This window comes from Tursiops truncatus, chromosome 1 (assembly GCF_011762595.2).
Source record: "Tursiops truncatus isolate mTurTru1 chromosome 1, mTurTru1.mat.Y, whole genome shotgun sequence".
In the NCBI taxonomy this organism is placed as follows: Eukaryota; Metazoa; Chordata; class Mammalia; order Artiodactyla; family Delphinidae; genus Tursiops; species Tursiops truncatus.
This window is the reverse complement of record NC_047034.1, coordinates 22626416-22646573: the sequence shown is the minus strand read 5'-3', so window position 1 is coordinate 22646573 and position 20158 is coordinate 22626416. Positions and strand designations below refer to the sequence as shown.

The following is a 20158-nucleotide window of genomic DNA, read 5'->3' as shown; positions in this document are numbered from 1 at the left end:
GGGTGCTGAGGTGCCGAATGCAGAAGTCCCCCCTACTCCACGGCGGAGCCGGCACGGAGCTACAGCGCGGGGAGGTGGGGCAGGGCAGAGAGAAGGCTGTCTGCGCATCCGGGCGCCAGGGGCCCACCCAGGCTTTGTGGAGCCTGAAGTTTATATAGTGGAGGAGAGCGAAGAGGGTGGGGGACGAAGCTTCAAAATAAGTCAAAACTAGGATCACAACATTGTTAGAGTCTGACCGCGCCTCCACCCCTTAGGCGTCAGAAGGGCCGGGCAAGTGAGGGGCCGGAGGTTTAAATTCCCCAGCTTCCTGCGGGGAGGGAGGCTAAAGGAGACTCGGGCCTCTGCTGCGCTTACACTGATCACATCCCTGGGCTCCTGCTACATGGTGAACTCTTAACCCCGGGCCCAGGTTTCCTCTCCCTTGCGCTGAGCTGAGCAGGTTGGCCTTCTCTCCCGAAAGAAGAGCAAGGGGAGGGAGAGAAACACTGGAGCGGCGCACGGAGATGGCGAGAGAGCACGTCTCAGCTAAGAGACCTGAGATCGGTTTTAGGACTCCGGTGACAAACAAGTGCAGTTGCACTGCGTGACCCAGACGCAACGTGGAAGCGGTACTCTCCAGGAGAGCCAAGCAACGGGGTCCCGCTGCTCTCCCCCGCTGGCCCGAGCCCGCTCGCAGGGCTCACGCGGGCCTCTCCCGGAGCCCGGAGCGCTTGCGGGCCAGAGGGGGCGGGGGCCGAGCGGCGCGCTCGGAGCCTAGGTCTCGACGGAGCTGCGGGCTGCGGGGAAGCGGGCGGGAGCGGAGGCCTGTCTAGAAGTCTCCCTGGAGCCCTGGCCGGACGGCGCCGGCCGACAGCGTCCCCAAGCCCGCGGGATCGCGATCCGCCCCTGCACCCCGGGAGCGCGGTCACGGCCGCCCGGGCCCCGGAAACTGCGCACGACGCCCCCGGGCGCTTACGGTCGTCTGCTCCTGGCTCCCGGGCTTGGCGGCAGCAGGTACGCGGTCCCTCCGGCTCTGGCTCCCCGGGTTCCCCTGCTCCCTATCCGCGCGTCCCCTGCCAACACCACGCTGACCCCGCCCCGGCTCGGCCTCCCAGAGGGGCGGGCCGGGGCCGGGCCCAGGGCGGCGAGGCTACCCGGGTTCAGTCGCGCTCCGCCCCTGGAACCTGAGCGACCCGGGCGAATCTCTGCACCTGCCTAAGCTCCGCCTCTGCTTTGGAAGAGGGCTCTCAAAGTGCTGCCCGCGGACCCGAGGACAGAAACGAAGCCGAAGTGTTTAGTAACTCAGGCAGTAACTTTGTCCACTGAATCAGAAAACAAACCCGAAGGTTGCACGTTGTATGACTTGTTTCATATTTCTAGCCGTTCATTGCTATTGTATTTTACACATGTATTGGTCCAGGACAGATTGGGAAATTTAAAAACAAACAAATTTGTCTTTCAACACACAGAGTCTGAGAAGCATTAGTCTGGGTGAAAGTACGACCCATTCAAAGTGGTCTTCATCGCACTCGTAGAGAACGGACGTGAGGGCACGGATGGGGCGAAGGGTAAGCTGGGACGAAGTGAGAGAGTAACATGGGCATATATACACTACCAAATGTAAAATGGATGGCTAGTGGGAAGCAGCCGCATAGCACAGGGAGATCAGCTCGGTGCTTTGTGAGCACCTAGAGGGGTGGGATAGGGAGGGTGGGAGGGAGGTTCAAGAGGGAGGGGATATGGGGATACATGTATACATATAGCTGATTCACTTTGTTGTGCAGCAGAAACTAACACAACATTGTAAAGCCATTATACTCCAATAAAGATGTAAAAACAAAACCAAAAACAAACAAACAAAACCCAAAGAGGTCTTCGTGGTGAGGATTAGGTCTACAACGGGTAGTTCAACCCCTGGACAGTAACGCTTAATCAATCCACTTCAGTTCAGCAGAAGCTGGGCGCTCAGGCCAGTGGATGCTTGGCTCTTGACTTCTGCAACAAGCGTTTAATCCCCAGACCTTCATCCTTAGAAAACCTACCCTGTCACCTCTGTCATCGCTCCTCATCACCGCCTCACAACTCCTCCGACACCGTTTTTATGTGCTCACAGATGCAGTTTCAACACCCGGCGTCCTCAAGATCACAGCCAGCAGACCAGAACCAGGGCCTGTTACAGGGATATTAAACTTCTCACTGTCACCCTGTATACAACTTCAGGATAAAGTTCACCCCCTTGGCCTCCAACCTTACTGCTCACCCTGGCCCAAGAACTCTCCATTTCAGTGAAGAGAGGCTGTTCCTGGCTAACAAACACACTCAATTCAATCACATCTCCAACCTTTGCTCGTGCAGCATTCCTGGAAAGGATGCTCTCCTGCATCCAAACATGAAATCCTACTGTTCTTTAATTCCACACCCTCCTACAAAAGCCTTCTCTCATCCCTGCAGTGTCTGGCATCTCTGTGCTTCTTGAAAACGTGCAGCCTGTGAGATCCCTCCATCCCTCCCCCACATCTTTCAGACAGAAGCTGCTCTGCCTCTGGCCATTTTACCAAGGGACTCAAATTTGTTACTCTTCAAACTGCAGTGATGATGAAAACATTCTAAAATTAGATATTGGTGATGGTGTATCACCATAACTCTGTTAATATACTAAAAACTACTGAATTGTACACTTTAGTTTTTTATATAAATTTAAAAATTTATTTTTGGCTGCGTTGGGTCTTTGTTGCTGCGCGCGGGCTTTCTCTAGTTGCGGAAGGCGGGGGCTACTCTTCCTTGCGGGGCGCGGGCTTCTCATTGCAGTGGCTTCTCTTGTTGCGGAGCACCGGCTCTAGGTGGGCAGACTTCAGTAGTTGTGGCTCGCGGGCTCATGGGCTTAGTTGCTCCGTGGCATGTGGGATCTTCCCGAGCTCGAACCCATGTCCCCTTCATTGGCAGGCAGATTCTTAAGCACAGCGCCACCGGGGAAGCCCTGAACTGTTCACTTTAAAAGGATGAATTTTATGGTATGTGAATTATTGAATTTTATGGTATGTGAATTATATCTCAAGAAAACTGTTATTTTTATATAAAAAAACTGCACTGAGGTTGTAACCTCACTCCTCACTCCTGTATCTTAATATCCTCCTCCTTGGTTAGATATTCCTCCAGTATTAGAATATGGAATCCAGGACAGTGCAAGATATTTCAAAGTACAGTCTATATATACACAGTCAGTAAATAAATAAGGCACTGAGTCCAACTCAGCAGGGCAAAATTTAGGCAATCAGATTTCAGCTTTTGGTCAAAAGCTGTTGAAAGGTTTATGGAGTGAAAGAATGGGTATAAAGTGATCTCTAGAATAAATTATGTATTTTTAAAAGTCAGAACAAAGGCTGTTCTTCTGTACAAACTTCTGGAGAGTTTCCAGGTACATCAGGGAGAATGAAGAATAATGTGTTGGGGGGAACAATCTTGGCTAAAAATTGTAGATCAATTCCTGATTCACTGGAAGGAAACATCTTTTATGCCAAAAATGCATAATATAAATCTAATCATGAGGAAACATCAGGAAAAAAAACACACCAGATTAAGTAACATTCTACAAAATAACTGGCCTGTACTTTTCAAAGATGTCAATGTCATGAAAGGAAAGGAAAGGCAGATAAAAACGTTCATGATGAAAGGAGACTAAAGAGTCATAAAAACAAATCGCAACGCTCTATCCTAGACTGGATCCTGGACCAGACACCATTTCTATGAAGAATATTATTGGGACTACTGGGGACACTTGAAGAAAATCTATAAATTAAATAATAGTATTATATTAATGTTAAATATCTTGATTTTGAGAATGAATTCTTTCTAAGTGAATATCCTTGATCTCAGAAAATACACACTGAATTATTTAAGGAGTCAGGGCTGAAATGTCCTTTCATTTCATACACTATAGATACTCTACATATATATATATATGGAGAGAGAGAATTACAAAGCAAATGCAACAAAATGTTAACAACTAGTAACTCTGGGTAAAGCATATATGGCAATTCCTTATACTATTCTTGCAACAACTTTGCTGTAAGTTTGAAATTATTTTGAAATTAAAAGTTTTAAAAAATGTGGGTTAAATAAACATATACATTTATCTCAGTTCCCTACTGAAAACGCCGTGGAAATAACTACAGAGGGGTAGAAAAGCTATAAATTCCACCAGGAGAAGGTGATTGGGAGAAAAGATAACAGCAGAGGAGAAATGGCAACAGATTTTTGTAAGATGAAAAGTCAGATGATTGACTTAGCAGAACAGATAAAGCTAAAAAGCTTTTTACAATCAGAAGCAAGCAGATTCCTGCCCTAGTCTTGCAGAGATCATTCAGCTATAGCCCATGGGCCACACAGGACCCACAACTTATTTTTGTAAATTGTTTTTGTAAATAAAGTTTTATTGGAGTACAGTCATACTCATTTGTTTGCATACTGTCTATGGCTGATTTCATACAATAGCTGAGTTGAGTAGTTACCTGTAAAGCCTAAAATATTTATTATCTGACCCTTATACAGAAAACATTTGCCAATTCCTGCCTTAGAGCCCTGCAAAGTCTTAGGAGCTAGAGGTATGGGGAGTCTCTGAAGGCAGGGGTGTGATGGTGTGGGAAATGGTCATCTGCCATAGACCTTGAGTGTCCCTGCATGTTCCTGCTGGGTGTGCCGAGAACGCAAGGCAAAGACTCAATAGTGGAGCATTGCTGTTTAATGGGTATAGAAGTTCAGTTCTGCAAGATGAAAAGAGTTCTGGAAATGGGTAGTGGTGATGGTTGCATGACAATATAAATGAATGTCCTTAATGCTACTTAACTGTACACTTAAAAATGGTTAAGATGATAAATTTTATATTATGTGTATTTTACCACACACACACACACACACACACACACACACACACACACATTGGGGGGAAAAAAACCCTAGGAGGATTAATTTAAAATTTGTATAAGGAGAATTTATATCTCCTGTCCCTTGTTCATAGTCTAAGCCAGCGACCAGGCCTCCCTCATTGTGGCTGACCAGGGGTTTATTTTCTGGAGACTGAACTGAAAGGCTTCCACCCCAGGGGCACTAGGCCCAAGTAGAACAGGGATGAGGCACCGACTGAAAACAGTAGAACCAAGTGAAAGTCTTCCCATTAACCTGTGAGTCCCTCCTCAGCCCCTTCCCACTTGAGTTCACAGAACACTGTCTCCAAGTAATAATCCCAAGGCAGGAAGCAGAGGATCTGCCTTTGAACTAAATGAGCCGTCCTGGAGAAAATAGCCACAGATAGAAAGAGCCACAGATAGTGACATCTGGGGGCCTCATAACAAAACAGCTGGCTCCCCATCTGACCACCCTCCATTGAGGTCAATCAGGCTACTGCCCCCCACGCACACAGAACTTCCAAATGGTGTTTTAGTGCCTCACTCCTAAACGTTAAAAGATCACCAGACACTGGCAAAAGTCTCCCACATAAAAGGCAGAGTCCAAACTAGAGAGAGAAAGTGCTCACAGGTAACAGAAGAAACTATAATATCCTCAAAGAGATAAAAAATGAATTGAAGCAGGAACAGGACACAATTAAAAAAGAAGCATGCAGAGAATTAGAATGCACTTTTTGAAATTAAAAATTTAAGAGAAAGGTCAGAGGATAGAGTTGAGGAATTCTCCCAGAAAAACAGAACACAAATCAAAGAGATAGACAGTGGAAGAAAAAAAAAAAAAGGAAAAGAAAAATCAGAAGATCGATCCAGGAAGTCACCAGACTAATAAGAGCTCCATAAGAGAGAAAAGAGAATATAGACAGAAGGAAATTATTAAAGAAATAATCCAAGAATATTTCCCAAACCAAAGCACAGGAGTCTCCAGATTAAAAAGACACAATAAAAAGCCAGAAGAACACACCAATGCAAGTCACTGTGAAATTTCAGAATACTAAAGAAAAAGAGAAGATCCTAAAAGCTTTGGTTGGGGGGGACCCAAAAAACCAAAAATAGTCAACACAAAGACTCAATAATCAGAATATCCTCAGACTTCTTAGCAATAACATTGGATGCCATAAAATAGTGAAGCCAGGCCTTCAAAAGTTGTGGGAAAATTATTTCCAAAGAAGAATTATATAATAAAGTGTGAGGGCAAATTAAGGACATTCTCATACATATAAGGACTAAATATATTTTTACTTCTCATGCACCCATTTCTAGGGATATTACTAGAGGATGTGCTCCAGCAAAACAAGGGGGTCAAATATGAAAGGGGAAGACATGGTATTTGGGAAACAGGGCATCTAATAAAGGAGCAGCAATAGGAGTCCTGGGCTGACAACTGTGCAGCAGGCTTAGAAAGCAACCTGTCCAGATTGAAAGAGGAAGACAAATGGCTAGGAGGCAGGTCTCCAGGGGAGAAATGAAATTATATACTAACTGAGTTAACTTTTTGGGAAATAACATGAACAGATATTTGTCAGATCTGATGGCTTATTTAGGGGGAAAAAAACTAAGGATAGGAAGATAGAAAAATAAGTGAAGGAGGAAAATGATTAACAACAGGAAAAACAGAAAGTTGTTCAAGAAAGCAAATCTAATCATGGTACACTGCTTGGCTGGGTAGTGGGCATATTTACATAGTCATCATTAGGTAACCACTAATGATTTAACACAAAGTTATTGTTACTATCTTGGGAGGATGCAGTGGGAGCAGTAGGGCCAGGTGTATAATACTTAAGTCTTTATTATAAGAAAAAATCAATAGGTCATGTCTAAAATTGACAAACCAAGAAATATGCATTATAGGCATATTATTTAGATATTCAGAGGTAAATGCCAAAAGACTTGAAAGTAGAATGAGAAAAGTGAGGGAAGGGGATTGTTATATTTTATTCTAAGCCTTGATTATTTGATTGCTCAATAACCATGTACAGATAAAAATAGAAATTCATTTAAAAATATTATTTTCTAAGGCCATCGGACACTCCAGATTCGTTGCATTTCTCCCTAGATTTCTAAAGCATGACTTGCACTCTTCCCAATTCCAGGCTCATATCAGTTCCAATAAACTGCTGTTTACTTCTGCTTCCACTCAAACTTTTCCTTCACATTTATTCACCATGGGGCTCCTGCCTTGCACTCTCTGCTCTCTGGATGCTTACCAGTAAGTTCCTTTTCCGATGCCAACTGAAAGATTATTGATTGCATCAGACCCTGTATGTATTTTATTAGAGTTAGATTCTCATATCACCTGCTACTCATCACAAAAGTGTTATCTACCTCAAAATGAACAGATTACAGATCCCCTGGGACTTTAGAGTGGAGGTGAGGATACCAAATGGCTATTTTACAAAATGCCCTAAAGAGAGAGCATTTTGTAAGAAAATCAATTACACAGAATTATTTCATATCTGTATTTCTCATCATTTTTATAATCAAGTATATTTAACAGTCATCTGTTAGCATACGGTGCTACCCCAACTAATGGAAGAGATTTTCACATAGTGAGGTATAAGAACTTATTCTGGCTTATACATGATTTAACTTGAACTTTAGCCTAACAAGGACAGCTTGTTTGTGGCCTATTAAACATTCATTGTACATCTGCTTTAACCATTAACACAAAGAATGCAGTTTAAAAAATCAAAATGGAGTAACTGTGGTTCAAGCCTTCAAAATGGAGCTGAGTGGCCATTTTGGACACTGTTTCAGACACGTTCCTGGATTACTAAGAATTAGATTTTCTGAAATGTATCAGACTCAAGGACACAACCATCCGTTCTCAAAACAATATCTGATAGCTGCCAGCTGCAACCTCACGGTCTCAAGGTCTCCCCTTGTAACTATGCAACCATTTGGGACAACAACCAATCCTTCCTTGGCAGGCAACCTTGCTTCTTGCCAGCTCCAATTATAATTCTTGACAAACAGCTCCTGTAATTTTGCAGTCTTTGCCTCCATAAGCCTCCTCCATTTTGTAGTATGGCAGAACACAATTCAAGCGCTACTTGAATCTGTGTCTCCTGGGCTGTAATCTTCAGTTTGGCTCAAATAAAACTCTTTTCTACTCCTATTGTAGATTGGTTTATTGATTTTTTCCGTCAACACAACCAAACAACCAATAAAGAAACACAAATGGAACCCCCAGTTTCTAGAAACTTGCCCGTGTACAATAGACAAGATAATTTACAAGGATATCTTTTGGGAGATCATCAAGAATGACAAAATAAAGTAGTATGTACTGAGTCACCTCAAATAGAAAATAATTTTAGGGGTTTTTTTGGCGGTACACGGGCCTCTCACTGTCATGGCCTCTCCCGTTGCGGAGCACAGGCTCCGGACGCGCAGGCTCAGCGGCCATGGCTCACGGGCCCAGCCGCTCCACGGCATGTGGGATCTTCCCGGACCGGGGCACGAACCCGCGTCCCCTGCATCGGCAGGCGGACTCTCAACCACTGGGCCACCAGGGAAGCCCAAATTTTAGGTTTAAATAGATTTCATAGTTTTACAAAAAGATGCAAACGAAGAGGAAAGATGCAAAATGTTGGATTTTTTAAAGCACTTTTCCTATGTCCACAGAAAGGCGGAAGGATACATTCTTACTGAACAATCCTTCCTTTAAATTACTTCACACTGACCACTTTCTCCCACGTTTCTTGAGATCACTGACTATACTATATTCCCAGGACTTCAAGGTCAACAATATTATCTCATGAAGATCAAAAGTCAACAGAAGAATTTAGTAAAGAAGCCAGTTGTAAACACAGTTTATACACAAAGTTCAAAGGAAGTCAAGGCCCTCTTGAGCCCTCTATGGGCCTGCATTGGACACTGCATTATGACGATGCCCTATCTGAGTATGAGAATCATTTCGTTCTTGTTTTGCCCAGGATGGGGAGATTGTTATTTAAACTCAGTATTTTAATCAGAGTCAATCATTTGAAGCCTCAGTTGGCTCTACACGGTTTTAAGACAACAGCAGTTTCAGCCCTTTTCCCCCACCTCCATCCCCTGTTCTCCTTGAAGAGCAAAAACCAGGTTTAACCCTTTTAACTGATTCTTTTTATATTTGTATACTTAAGTGTTTTTCTTTTTTAACCTCATCTTAGGCACTACCTGTTGAAGACTTCAACAGATAAGGAAATTAGCTCTTCAACTGACTTCCCTAGGGAACTTCCATCCGCCCCGTATTCCTTCCCCCCAATTTTAGTTATATTTTAATATTCAGTGTTTTCATTATTTGAAGGCAACTCAGGGCCAAGCTATTATCACTATGATTTTCTTTTCCTGTGTAGCATGATGTTTTCCCTAGAATTAATATTTTTAAAATTTGCTTGGTTTTCTGTGTACCGATCACTACTTCACCACTGACCTCTCTATCAGTTAAATACATGCCTTCATAGTAAATTCATTCACATCAGATTTTTCTCCTTTTCTTAAAGAAGTGCCTCAGGAGCCCTCTGACCTACCTCTGATCTGGTCTGGTGGCTCCGTCCCTGCGGCACAGCTGTCATCTGAGTTCCCCCTTCACCACCATCCTGGGGATTCCTTCCTGCTGTCTCCTATGTTAGGTATCCACTTCCTATATCCCATGTCTTCGTCTTTCTTGATTCATTCCATTTTAGAGGAACACCTCCTTGAGTGACTTCCTGAAAAAGGTTATGTGGGAGGTAAATTTCTGAGACATTGTGGAGTAGATTACTGCCCCCGGCGATTTGCTGAGGAGCCACAACTGTCTGTAATTTGAGCAAAAAATAAACTTTTTTCAAGATACTGAGGTTGGAGGGCCACCTCAGTAAAACCTAATCTAATTGTGTCTGGGAAATGTCTTTATTCAATATTTCCCTTTAACTGTTTGGATGAATACAGTTAAACAGGATGGAAACAGTTTTCCTTCAGAATTTTGAAGGCATTGCTCCACCATATTCTAGTTTCTAATATTGCCCATGAGAAGTCCAAAGCCACTCTGATGCCTTTTAAAGGCATCTGATCCTTTTAAAAGTTCTGATCCTTTTAAAGAACCACCCCCCACCCCCGGGACTTCCCTGGTAGTGCAGTGGTTAAGAATCCACCTGCCGATGCAGGGGACACGGGTTCGATCCCTGGTCCGGGAAGATCCCACATGCCGCGGAGCAACTAAGCCCGTGCGCCACAACTACTAAGCCTGCGCTCTAGAGCCCGCGAGCCACAACTACCGAGCCCACGAGCCACAACTACTGAAGCCCGTGCGCCTAGAGCCTCTGTTCCACAACAGAAGCCACCGCACTGAGAAGCCCACACACAGCAATGAAGAGTAGCAGTAAAAAATACATAAATTAATTAATTAAAAATAAAGACCTCTCCACCTTTTTCCTCTGGAAGCTTATAGGAGCTTCTCTTTATCACCATTATACTGAAATTCTGAGATCACAGGTCCTGATATTTGGTCTACTTTCACCCTCATGCAAGGCACTAGGCAGGCCCTTTCAGTCTGGAAATTCATGTCCTTTAATTTTGCAAAAATTTCTTAAATAATCTTGTTGATGATTTCTTCCACTCCATGTTCTTTTTTAGGAAATTCCTATATCCAAATCTTGAGCTGTTTTTCCTATCTACTCTTGCCTTTTTTTCTGCCTCTTTTTGGCTCCATTTTCTGAGGTATTTCTGCAATTTTTTCTTTTCCCACTTCTACTTTTTCACTTCAGCTGTCATGTTTTTAATTTCCAGGAGTCTTTTCTGTTCATTTAATCTAGGTTCCCCTGAAAGCAGAGCCTGAGACAAAGGCTTACTTATAGTAGCTTATTTGGGAAGTCATTCCAGGGATAGGAGTGAGGGCTGGGAGGTGAAAATGTAAAGGGGGAAAAGACAATATGAGGACGTTTTCAACTACACCACTGCCCTGGGTAACTGGCGCTTGATTCTATCGGACCTTCTGAGAAGATTTATAAAATGATTCTCAGAACTGTCCACACAGGGAGCAAAAAGTAGGAGTATTAGTGCCATCCCTCACTGGTCAAGGGTGAACCTCACAGGCTTAGAATTCCCTGCATTTCTGGGTTGCATGTACATGAATGCCAAGAAAAGTGGTGTCAGACTGAAACCATAAAGGAACGGACTAAGAGAGTAAGTGACTATATCAAAATCTGAAACTTCTGCGTGGCAAAAGGTATCTGTGGTAGGCTGAACAGTGGTTCCCCCAAAGACATCCCTGAGCTAACCCCCAGAACCTGTGACAGTTACCTTAGATGGCAAAAGGGACTTTGAAGATGTCATTAAAATGTGAAGATTATCCTGGGTTATCTGGGTGGGAACTAAATGTAATCACCAGGGTCCTTATAAGAGGGAGTCAAGAAGGTCAAAGCAAGAAGGAGATGTGGTGACAGAGTACGGGTAGGAAGGGAGATGCAGCATGGAGCCATGAGCTCCATGAGAACAGCCTTGGGAGACTGGGAAAGGCAAAAAATGGGTTCTCCACTGGAGCCCTCAGATGGAATGAATCCTGATTGCTTTTAGCCCTTTTTCAGTCACTTCAGACTTCTGTTCCTGTAAGAGAATAAATGTGTGGGTTTTTTAAGCCACTAAATTTATGATAATCTGTTATGGCAGCAATAACAAACAAATTAGTTTCCAAGGGATCGGAACAGTATCCATACACAAAGATAAAATATGAATGACAGAATGGGCAAAATGCTTGGGACATATTTAACAGAAGACATTCTGAAAACATAGAGGATTCCTGTTTTTTTAATTTAATAAACACGTAGAAATTACTATGTCCCAGGCCCTAAGTGCTTTACAAATGCTAATTCACTTAATCTTCATAATAACCCTATGAGGTTCTTATTATCTGCCATCCGAGGAAACTGAGGCACAGAGGTTAAAGAACCTGTCCAACATTCCAAGAACCCTTAAAGAAATAACAACCCAACAGAACATTAGCAAAAACACATTTGAAGATACCGTTATCAACTCAAGTCCTCTGGAAAGCATATACCAAGATGGAATAAGTGTAAAGGTCTATTGGCAGAAATGCCTGTGAACAGAAGAGGAAGCAGGAGAGGGAAAGAGCCTCAGACCACAGTGCAGGTCTGACACCTGTGAAGGGCGAGCAGGGAGGAAGGAAGATTGGGTAGGAAGAGCCTCAGCCTGCAGTGCTGCTCTCGGTCTTGGCCAGGCTATACGGGGCAGGACTGGCCCAGTGCTAGTATCCCTGCCATGGTCAGTTACTGGCTGGGAACAGCCCAGGAAGAGTGACATATCAGTGTGAACCTGCAGCAAATCTCACAGATGTGGCAATTGGAGGCTGCCAGCTAACTGCAGTTTTTTTCAGGAGGTTCTCTCCTTTTCTTCAAAACACCATATTGAGGTATAACTGGTATACAATAAACTGCCAATATTCAGAATATACAATTTCGCAAATTTTTGTATATGTGTACACCCATGAAACTGTCACTATAATTAACATAGTGAATATATCCATCACCTCCAAAGGTTCCTCATGTCTCATTATAATCCCTTCCATCCACATCTCCCCTCTTCCCCAAGGAAACCACTGATCTGCAGTCACTATACACTAGTTTGCACTTTTTAGAATTTCAGGTAAGTTAAGTCATTTAGTATGTACTCTTTCATGTCTGGCTTCTTTGACTCAGCATAATTATTTTGAGATTCATCTACCTTGTTGTGTGTATAAACAGTTCATTCCTTTTCATTGCTGAATAGTATTGCTATGTATGGATGTGTCACAATTTGTCTATCCAAAAACCTGTTGATGGACTTTTCAGTTGTGTCTATTGATAGTGTTTTGGCTATTAATAAATAAAGCTGCTATGAACATTCAGGTACAAGTCTTTGAATGGATGATTAGACGTATGTATAACTTTTAAAGAAACTGCCTGTTTTCCAAATGGTCGTAACAGTTCACATTCCTATCAGCAGTATGAGAGATTTGGTTGTCCCACATCCTTGTCAGCACTTGGTATGGTCAGTCTTTTTAATTTTAGCCATCGTAATAGATCTGTAGTGGTATTTTGTGATTTTAATTTTCATTTCCTTAAAAACTGAAGATGTTGAACATCTTGTGCTTATTTGCCATCTTTCCAACTTTTTCAGTTAAGTGTCTGTTCAAATCTTTTGTGTACTTTTGTTGCGGGGCAAGGGGAGTTTTGACAGTTTTACTCGTTTTTTTGTTTGTTTTGGTTTTTTTTATTTTATTTATTTTTGGCTGTGTTAGGTCTTTGTTGCTGCGCGCAGGCTTTCTCTAGTTGCGGTGAACAGGGGCTACTCTTCGTTGTGGTGCACGGGCTTCTCATTGCGGTGGCTTCTCTTGTGGCGGAGCAGGGGCTCTAGGCACATGGGCTTCAGTAGTTGTGGGATGTGGGCTCAGTAGTTGTGGCTCACGGGCTCTAGAGCGCAGGTTCAGTAGTTGTGGTGCATGGGCTTAGCTGCTATGCAGCATGTGGGATCTTCCTGGACCAGGGCTCGAACCCGTGTGCCCTGTATTGGCAGGCGGATTATTAACCGCTGTGCCACCAGGGAAGCCCAGTTTTACTGAGCTTTGATAGTTCTTTATATATTATGGATACAAGTCATTTATCAGATATATGCTTGCAAATAATGTTTTTCTGATATGTGGCTTGTCTTCTCGTTCTCTTAAGTCTTTGGAAGAACATAAGATTTCAATTTTGAAGTCCATTTTTTTTCCTTTTATAAATTGTATCTGCCTAGCCAAGGACCCAAAAGATTTTCTCCTGGAAGTTTTATGGTTCAGCAGGTTCAGTAGTTGTGGGGCACAGGCTTAGTTGCTCTGCAGCATGTGGGATCTTCCCAGACTGGGGCTCAAACCCGTGTCCCCTGCATTGGCAGGCAGATTCCTAACCACTGCACCACCAGGGAAGTACCTAGCTTTTCACTTTAATTCTTCTTTTGCAGAATTGTTTTAGCTATTTTAGGTCCTTTGCTTTCCATATAAATTTTTAGAATCAGCATACCAATTTCTACAAAAAAAAAAAAGCCTGCTGGTATTTTAATTGACATTGCATTAAATCTATAAATCAACTTAGGGAAAAATGAGATCTTAATAATACCAATTCTTCTGACCCATGAATAAGATATATTACTCATTTTTTAACTCTTCTTAATTTCTCTCAGCAATCTTTTGTAGTTTCCAGTGCATATCTTGTGATGATTTAAATTTTTTTTAAGTAGGTTCTTATTATTTATCTATTTTATATATAGTAGTGTGTATATGTTATTCCCAAATTCCTAGTTTATCCCTTTCCCCTACCTTTCCCCTTTGGTAACCATGTTTATTTTCTATGTCTGTTAGTCTGTTTCTGTTTTGTAAATAAGTTCATTTGTATCATTTTTTTTTTTTTAGATTCCACATATAAGTGATATCATATATTTGTCTTTCTCTGACTTTACTTAGTATGATAATCTCTAGGTCCATCCATGTTGCTGCAAATGGCACTATTTCATTCTTTTTTATGGCTAAGTAGTTTTACATATATATATACCACATCTTCTCTATCCATTCATGTCTTGGCTATTGTAAACAGTGCTGCTATGAACATCAGCGTGCATGTATCTTTTCAAATTATGGTTTTCTCTGTATATATGCCTACGAGTGGGATTGCAGGATCATATGGTAGCTCTGTTTTTAGTTTTTTAAGGAACCTCCATACTGTTCTCCATAGTGACTGTACCAATTTACATTACTACCAACAGTGTAGGAGGGTTCCCTTTTCTCCACACTGTCTCCAGCATTTATTATTTGTAGACTTTTTGATGATGGCCATTCTGACTGGTGTGAGGTGATACCTCATAGTAGTTTCAATTCATATTTCTCTAATAATTAGCAATATTGGGCATCTTTTCATGAGCCTGTTGGCCATCTGTATGTCTTCTCTGGAGAAATGTCTATTTAGATCTTCTGCTCATTTTTTGATTGAGTTATTTTTTTTGATATTGAGCTTTGTGATATTAAAAATGTATTTGTCTTTTAAATTTCCATACCTGTTTATTGCATACAGTATACAGAAATAAAATTATATATGTTGATCTTGTAACCTGCAACCTTGATAAACTCACTTACTAGTTTCAGTAGCCTTTTTGTAGATTCCATAGAATTCTCTATGTGTCCCGTCATGTTATCTATAAATACGGATAGTTACTTCTTCCTTTCCAATTTGGATGCCTTTATTTTTCTTGCCTTGTTGCACTGGCTAGAGTTTCCAGTATGACATTAATGAATGTCTCACGTGCACTAGAGGTATTCTGCTGTTGAACTGAGTGTTCTGTGTGTCAATTAGATCCAGCTGCTTGATGGTGGTGGTGTTCTTCTACATCCTTGCTAATTTTCTACTTACAAGTTTTATTACTGAGTAAATTGTTGTATAATAAAGAATTTATTTAGTCTTTGTCCCTTGTTCCTGGGAATTAACCTCTAAATCTTAGGAATTTCCTGAGTGATAGAAGAGTCTTTGTTATTCATGGTGGGCCCTAGGACCATGTCTTGAGTTCATACTAATGAGATAACTTGCGATGGGGCCTGGCCATGCCAGAAGGGCCAGTCATATGATTAGAGGGTTGGTGATCTTAGGCCAGATGTCTGGCCCATCCTTTGGGGAGATGCAGTGAGGTTGGAGATTGAGTTCTAGTACGTGGCCAATGATTCAATCATTCCTACATGATGAAACATAATGGACAGCCAAAGCTCAGGTGAGCTTCCCTGATTGGTAATCATATATGTATGTGCTGGGAGAGTAATTTGCCCTAAGAACATGGCAGCTTTGCATTTGGTACCCTCTCAGTTCTTACCCTATGTCTCTTCATTTGACTGGTCCTGACATACCTTTTATAATAAAACTGCTAAGTATAGTGCTTTGTTGAATTCTGTGAGTCACTCTAGCAAATTATGAAACCGGCGGGGATAGAGGGTACCCCTGAATTTGTAGCCAGTTGGTCAGAAGTGCAGGTGGCCTGGGAACCCCAGAGCTTGCAGCTTGTGTTTGAAGTGAGGGAGTCTCATGGAGGACTTTGCTTTTAACCAGTGAAGTCTGTGCTAACTCTGGATATATGATGTCAGAGTTGCATTGTAGGTTTCAAATATAATTGTGGATTTTTGTTTCTTCTTTCAGTTCAGTTCACGTTTTGCTTCATGCATTTTGAAGCTGTTTATGTGAAATCACATTTAGGATTATTATGTCTTGGTGAATTGACCCTTTTATCAATATATTGTCCCTCTTTATGCTTGGAAATATTCTTTGCTCTGAAATCTAATTTTAAAAAAATTTTATTTTATGTTGGAGTATAGTTGATTAATGTGTTAATTTCAGGTGTGCAACAAAGTGATTCAGTTATACATATACATGTATCTATTCTTTTTCAAATTCGTTTCCCATTTTGGTTGTTACAGAACACTGAGCAGAGGTCCCTGTGCTATATGGTAGGTCCTTGGTGGTTATCTGTTTTAATATAGTAGTGTGTTTATGTCAATCCCAAACTCTCAATTTATCCCTACCCCCCGCCACCTTTCCCCTTTGACGTCTACTTTTTAATATTAACACAGTCCAGGTAGCTTTCTTTTGATTAGTGTTTGCATTGCATGTTTTTTCCATCCTCTTACTTGTAACCTACTTGTTACCTTCAAATATTTGAAGTAAGCTTCTTGCAGAGAGTACAACTGGTTCTAGTATTTTGTGTTTTGACAATCTCTGTGTGCTTTAACTATTTGCATTTGATGTAAGTGTTGATATGCTGCATTTAGGCCTACCACTTTGTTATTTGGTTTGTGTTTGTTTCCTATATTTTGCTCCTGATGCCCTTTTCTTGCCCCCCCACTTTTTAAAAATGTTTTTTAGTATTTCATTTTATCTACAGTGTTATTATATTTCTTTGCATAGTTCTTTCAGTGATTGCTTGAGGGATGAGGATATCCATACTTTTCAGTCTACTTAGAATAAATATTTTTTCACTTTGAGTGGAATGTAGAAAGTTTACTATCATATGGGTCTCTTTATCCTCCTCCTTTATGCTACTGATATCTTATGTATTACAACTACACACAGTGAGAACACCATATATATTTTATTTCTACTATCAAACGTATTTTAAGAACTCAACAGAATATTCTTTTAACCTCGATAATTACCATTTCTATTGCTCTTCCTTCACTCCTGAAATGTTTCAGTTTCCCTTATGGTATCATTTCCCTTCTAACTGAAGAACTTCCTTTAGTAATTCTTTTTTACACCAAGTCTGCTGGCAATGGATTCTCTTCCTTTTCCTTCATCCAAGAATGGCTTTATATCACTTTTGTTCCTGAAGGATATTTTCTGTGGATATAGAATTCTGGTTGACAATTCTTTCCTTTCAGCAATTTAGAAATATTGTGCCACTTCCTGCTGGCCTCCATGATTTCTGATGAGAAATCCAGTCATTCAAATAATTGTTTCCCTATAGATAATGCTTTTCACTGGCTGCTTTCCAGATCATTGTCCAGTTTCATTATGTTTGTGATTGGATTTCCATTATGATATGGATTTCTCTGGCCTTCTTGAATCTGTAGGTTTTAAGTTTTTCACCAAATTTGGAGTTTTCTATGCCAGAAAATTTCTGATTGTATCCTTGACATTTTGAATATTGTTACCAACTCTGGGCCTTGTTTAAGGCCCAGAGAATTGGAGAATTCTATGGAGAATTCTATGGAGAATTCTATGGAGAATTCTATGGAGAATTCAGAGTTTTTGTTTGTTTCAGGAGGTAGTCAACCTGGTAAGGTTGCAGGCAAAGGCTTTTTGTTTTTGTTTCTTTTGGTTACTTTCAGGTGTTCAACACCAGTCAGTTTTTGGAAGGTGAACTGACATTGGAATCATAGCCTACAGAAGACAGGTGCAGCTTTCAAAATTTTTGCAGTGCTTTTTGGACCTGCTGTATGTGAATGCCTCCCAACTGCTGGTCTGGGATTTGGGTGGTGGTCTACCTATTCAGTTTCTAAGTCTTTAACATACTGAAAAGAATCAGATCCACACACATTAGCAGATTGGGGGCAGACTCAGAACTACACAAACAGCTTTATAAGGTCACTTTTTTGAGTTCCTTCCTTTCTATGATCTCGCTGGTACTTTGATTCCTTCTATTGGTTCTCGGGCCAAAAGAAATCTGGCTTTAGTTACCCTGTGTACTTCTGCCACCATCTTTTGCATCCAGGGCCAAGCAGATAGAGAAGAGAGAGAAAAGAATGAAGGCTGGTTCCACCCTCTTGGAAACACAGCCGTACTGGAAAGGTAGGGCTATCTCCCTGAGTTTTGGCTCCTGCAGGCTCCCATTGCCAGTAGCTGACACTGTCACCACCATGGGATTGCTTGGGGGTGGGCTGTAAGAGAACACAGAAAAGGCAGGGGAAAGAAAAAGGATTTCTGCACTCTCTCCAAATATTAGAAGTTACCCTTCTACTTCTTGGGTCAGACCCGAAGGCTTCTGGCACTCCTGGTCTGCACCCCAGTACTCACTTCTAGGTTTCCAATGTGTTGAATTCAGGCTGGGGGATACCGGAGGGAGGAAAATGATAAGACTCATTCATCACTGGTTCAGTGGTACTTCAAATTCTAGTCTTCTTGCCCAACCCACCTGCTATTTTCTTTTCAGAGTCCTCCAACAGCTGCTCTGTGCATTCATAGCTGTACTCAGTGGAAGGGCCATGGTGGAGTGTGCTTCTTCATCTTTATCTGGAACCAGCCCAATCACTACTTTTAATGTAAGAAAGAAGAATGAAATATTTTGACTTTCTTCTCATGCTATCATAAATTTTAACTGTAGAACTAGAGGAATATTTTCTGTTTTAAAAGTAATAATACTGGGCTTCCCTGGTGGCGCAGTGGTTGAGAGTCTGCCTGCCGATGCAGGGGACACGGGTTCGTGCCCCGGTCTGGGAAGATCCAGCATGCCATGGAGCGGCTGGGCCCGTGAGCCATGGCCGCTGAGCCTGCGCGTCCGGAGCCTGTGCTCCGCAACGGGAGAGGCCACAGCAGTGAGAGGCCCGCGTACCACACACAAAAAAAAACAAAAACAAAAAACAAAAAACAGAAATAATACTAAATACTATGATATTGCCATTACCACAACAAGGTATTTTTTACTAAAAGGGGAACAATAAATATTAACTAGGGATTTGGTTTTGTTTCATTTTTAGTAGGCAGAAAGGAGTACCTCTTACTGTCCTTGGGCAATTAATTTCACATTTCACTCATTTTGAATTAGTTTTACATACAGCTGACCCTTGAACAACGCAGGGGTTAGGAGTGCTGACGCTCTATGCAGTAGAAAATCCACATTTAACTTTATAGCCAGCCCTCCATAACTGTAATTCCAACCAACTGCAGATTGTGTATTACTGTATTATGCATTTTTGAAAAAAACTGGCATATAAGTGGATCTGTGCAGTTCAAACCCATGTTGTTCAAGGGTCAACTGTACTTTCAAGACGATTACCATCATATTGTTGTGTTAGATTTTTCTAAGGCTAACAGAAGATATCAACTATAAAATGCTGCCAACACTGCCTCTAATCACTGACTTAGAGCTGTGACTAAGAGATTTTATATTTTTAAGACACAAAGTTGGCAAGCTAGGGAGAAAGGAGAAGCCAGCCCTTTCAACAGAGAACATATGTAGCCAACAACGCTTAATGGGCTCTGTGCTCCAAGGAGAGTGGGTCTTTCCAAGAGAAGAACAAAACCGCTAACTGTACCTAGAATCTTAATTACTATGATGACTTCATTTGGATTACCTTAGAATAAGCAGCATTTGATCAAATACATCACAAAACAGTTTGCTAAAAATTAGTTCATGGGGAATTCCGTGGCGGTCCAGTGGTTAGGACTTGGGGCTCTCACTGCTGGGGCCCGGGGCTCAATCCCTCGTTGGGGCACTAAGATCTCGCAAGCCAGACATGCAGCCCCCCCACCAAAAAAAGTCCATGAAAGTGTGATTATAGTATCCAGAAATACTTCCTAATAAAAGAAAAAAAATCAGAGTATACAGCATTGTGATTTTCAGAATACATAATTTGGTGTTTTATTATTTATATGGTCTTTAAGAGATTCAATACTTTCACCCACCACCAATTAGTTCTCTTAGTAATTTTATTTTGTGTAGATACAAATAAACATGTTTTAAATTTAAGGATTTCAGTT

At 41.7% G+C, this 20158-nt stretch overlaps 1 protein-coding gene and 1 long non-coding RNA gene across 5 annotated transcripts in view; one reads left to right on the top strand and one right to left on the bottom strand.

Annotated features, from left to right (window-relative positions):
• Positions 1–9590, bottom strand: part of EPHX1 (epoxide hydrolase 1) — a 48592-nt gene extending 39002 nt beyond the window's left edge. The window contains exon 1 of one of the 4 annotated variants that reach the window (XM_033851299.2): positions 9452–9590. The gene's annotated coding sequence lies outside the window, so the exon portion shown is untranslated. Of the gene's footprint in view, positions 1–955; positions 1373–2021; positions 2148–9451 lie in introns of those variants that run through there. The other 3 variants (XM_033851324.2, XM_033851280.2, XM_004323157.4) reach the window with 3 other exon arrangements.
• Positions 338–2232, top strand: LOC109547502 (uncharacterized). The gene is made up of 3 exons (XR_002173263.3): positions 338–993; positions 1449–1547; positions 2093–2232. It is a non-coding gene; the product is annotated as an uncharacterized lncRNA (long non-coding RNA).
• Positions 9591–20158: the final 10568 nt, after the last annotated feature.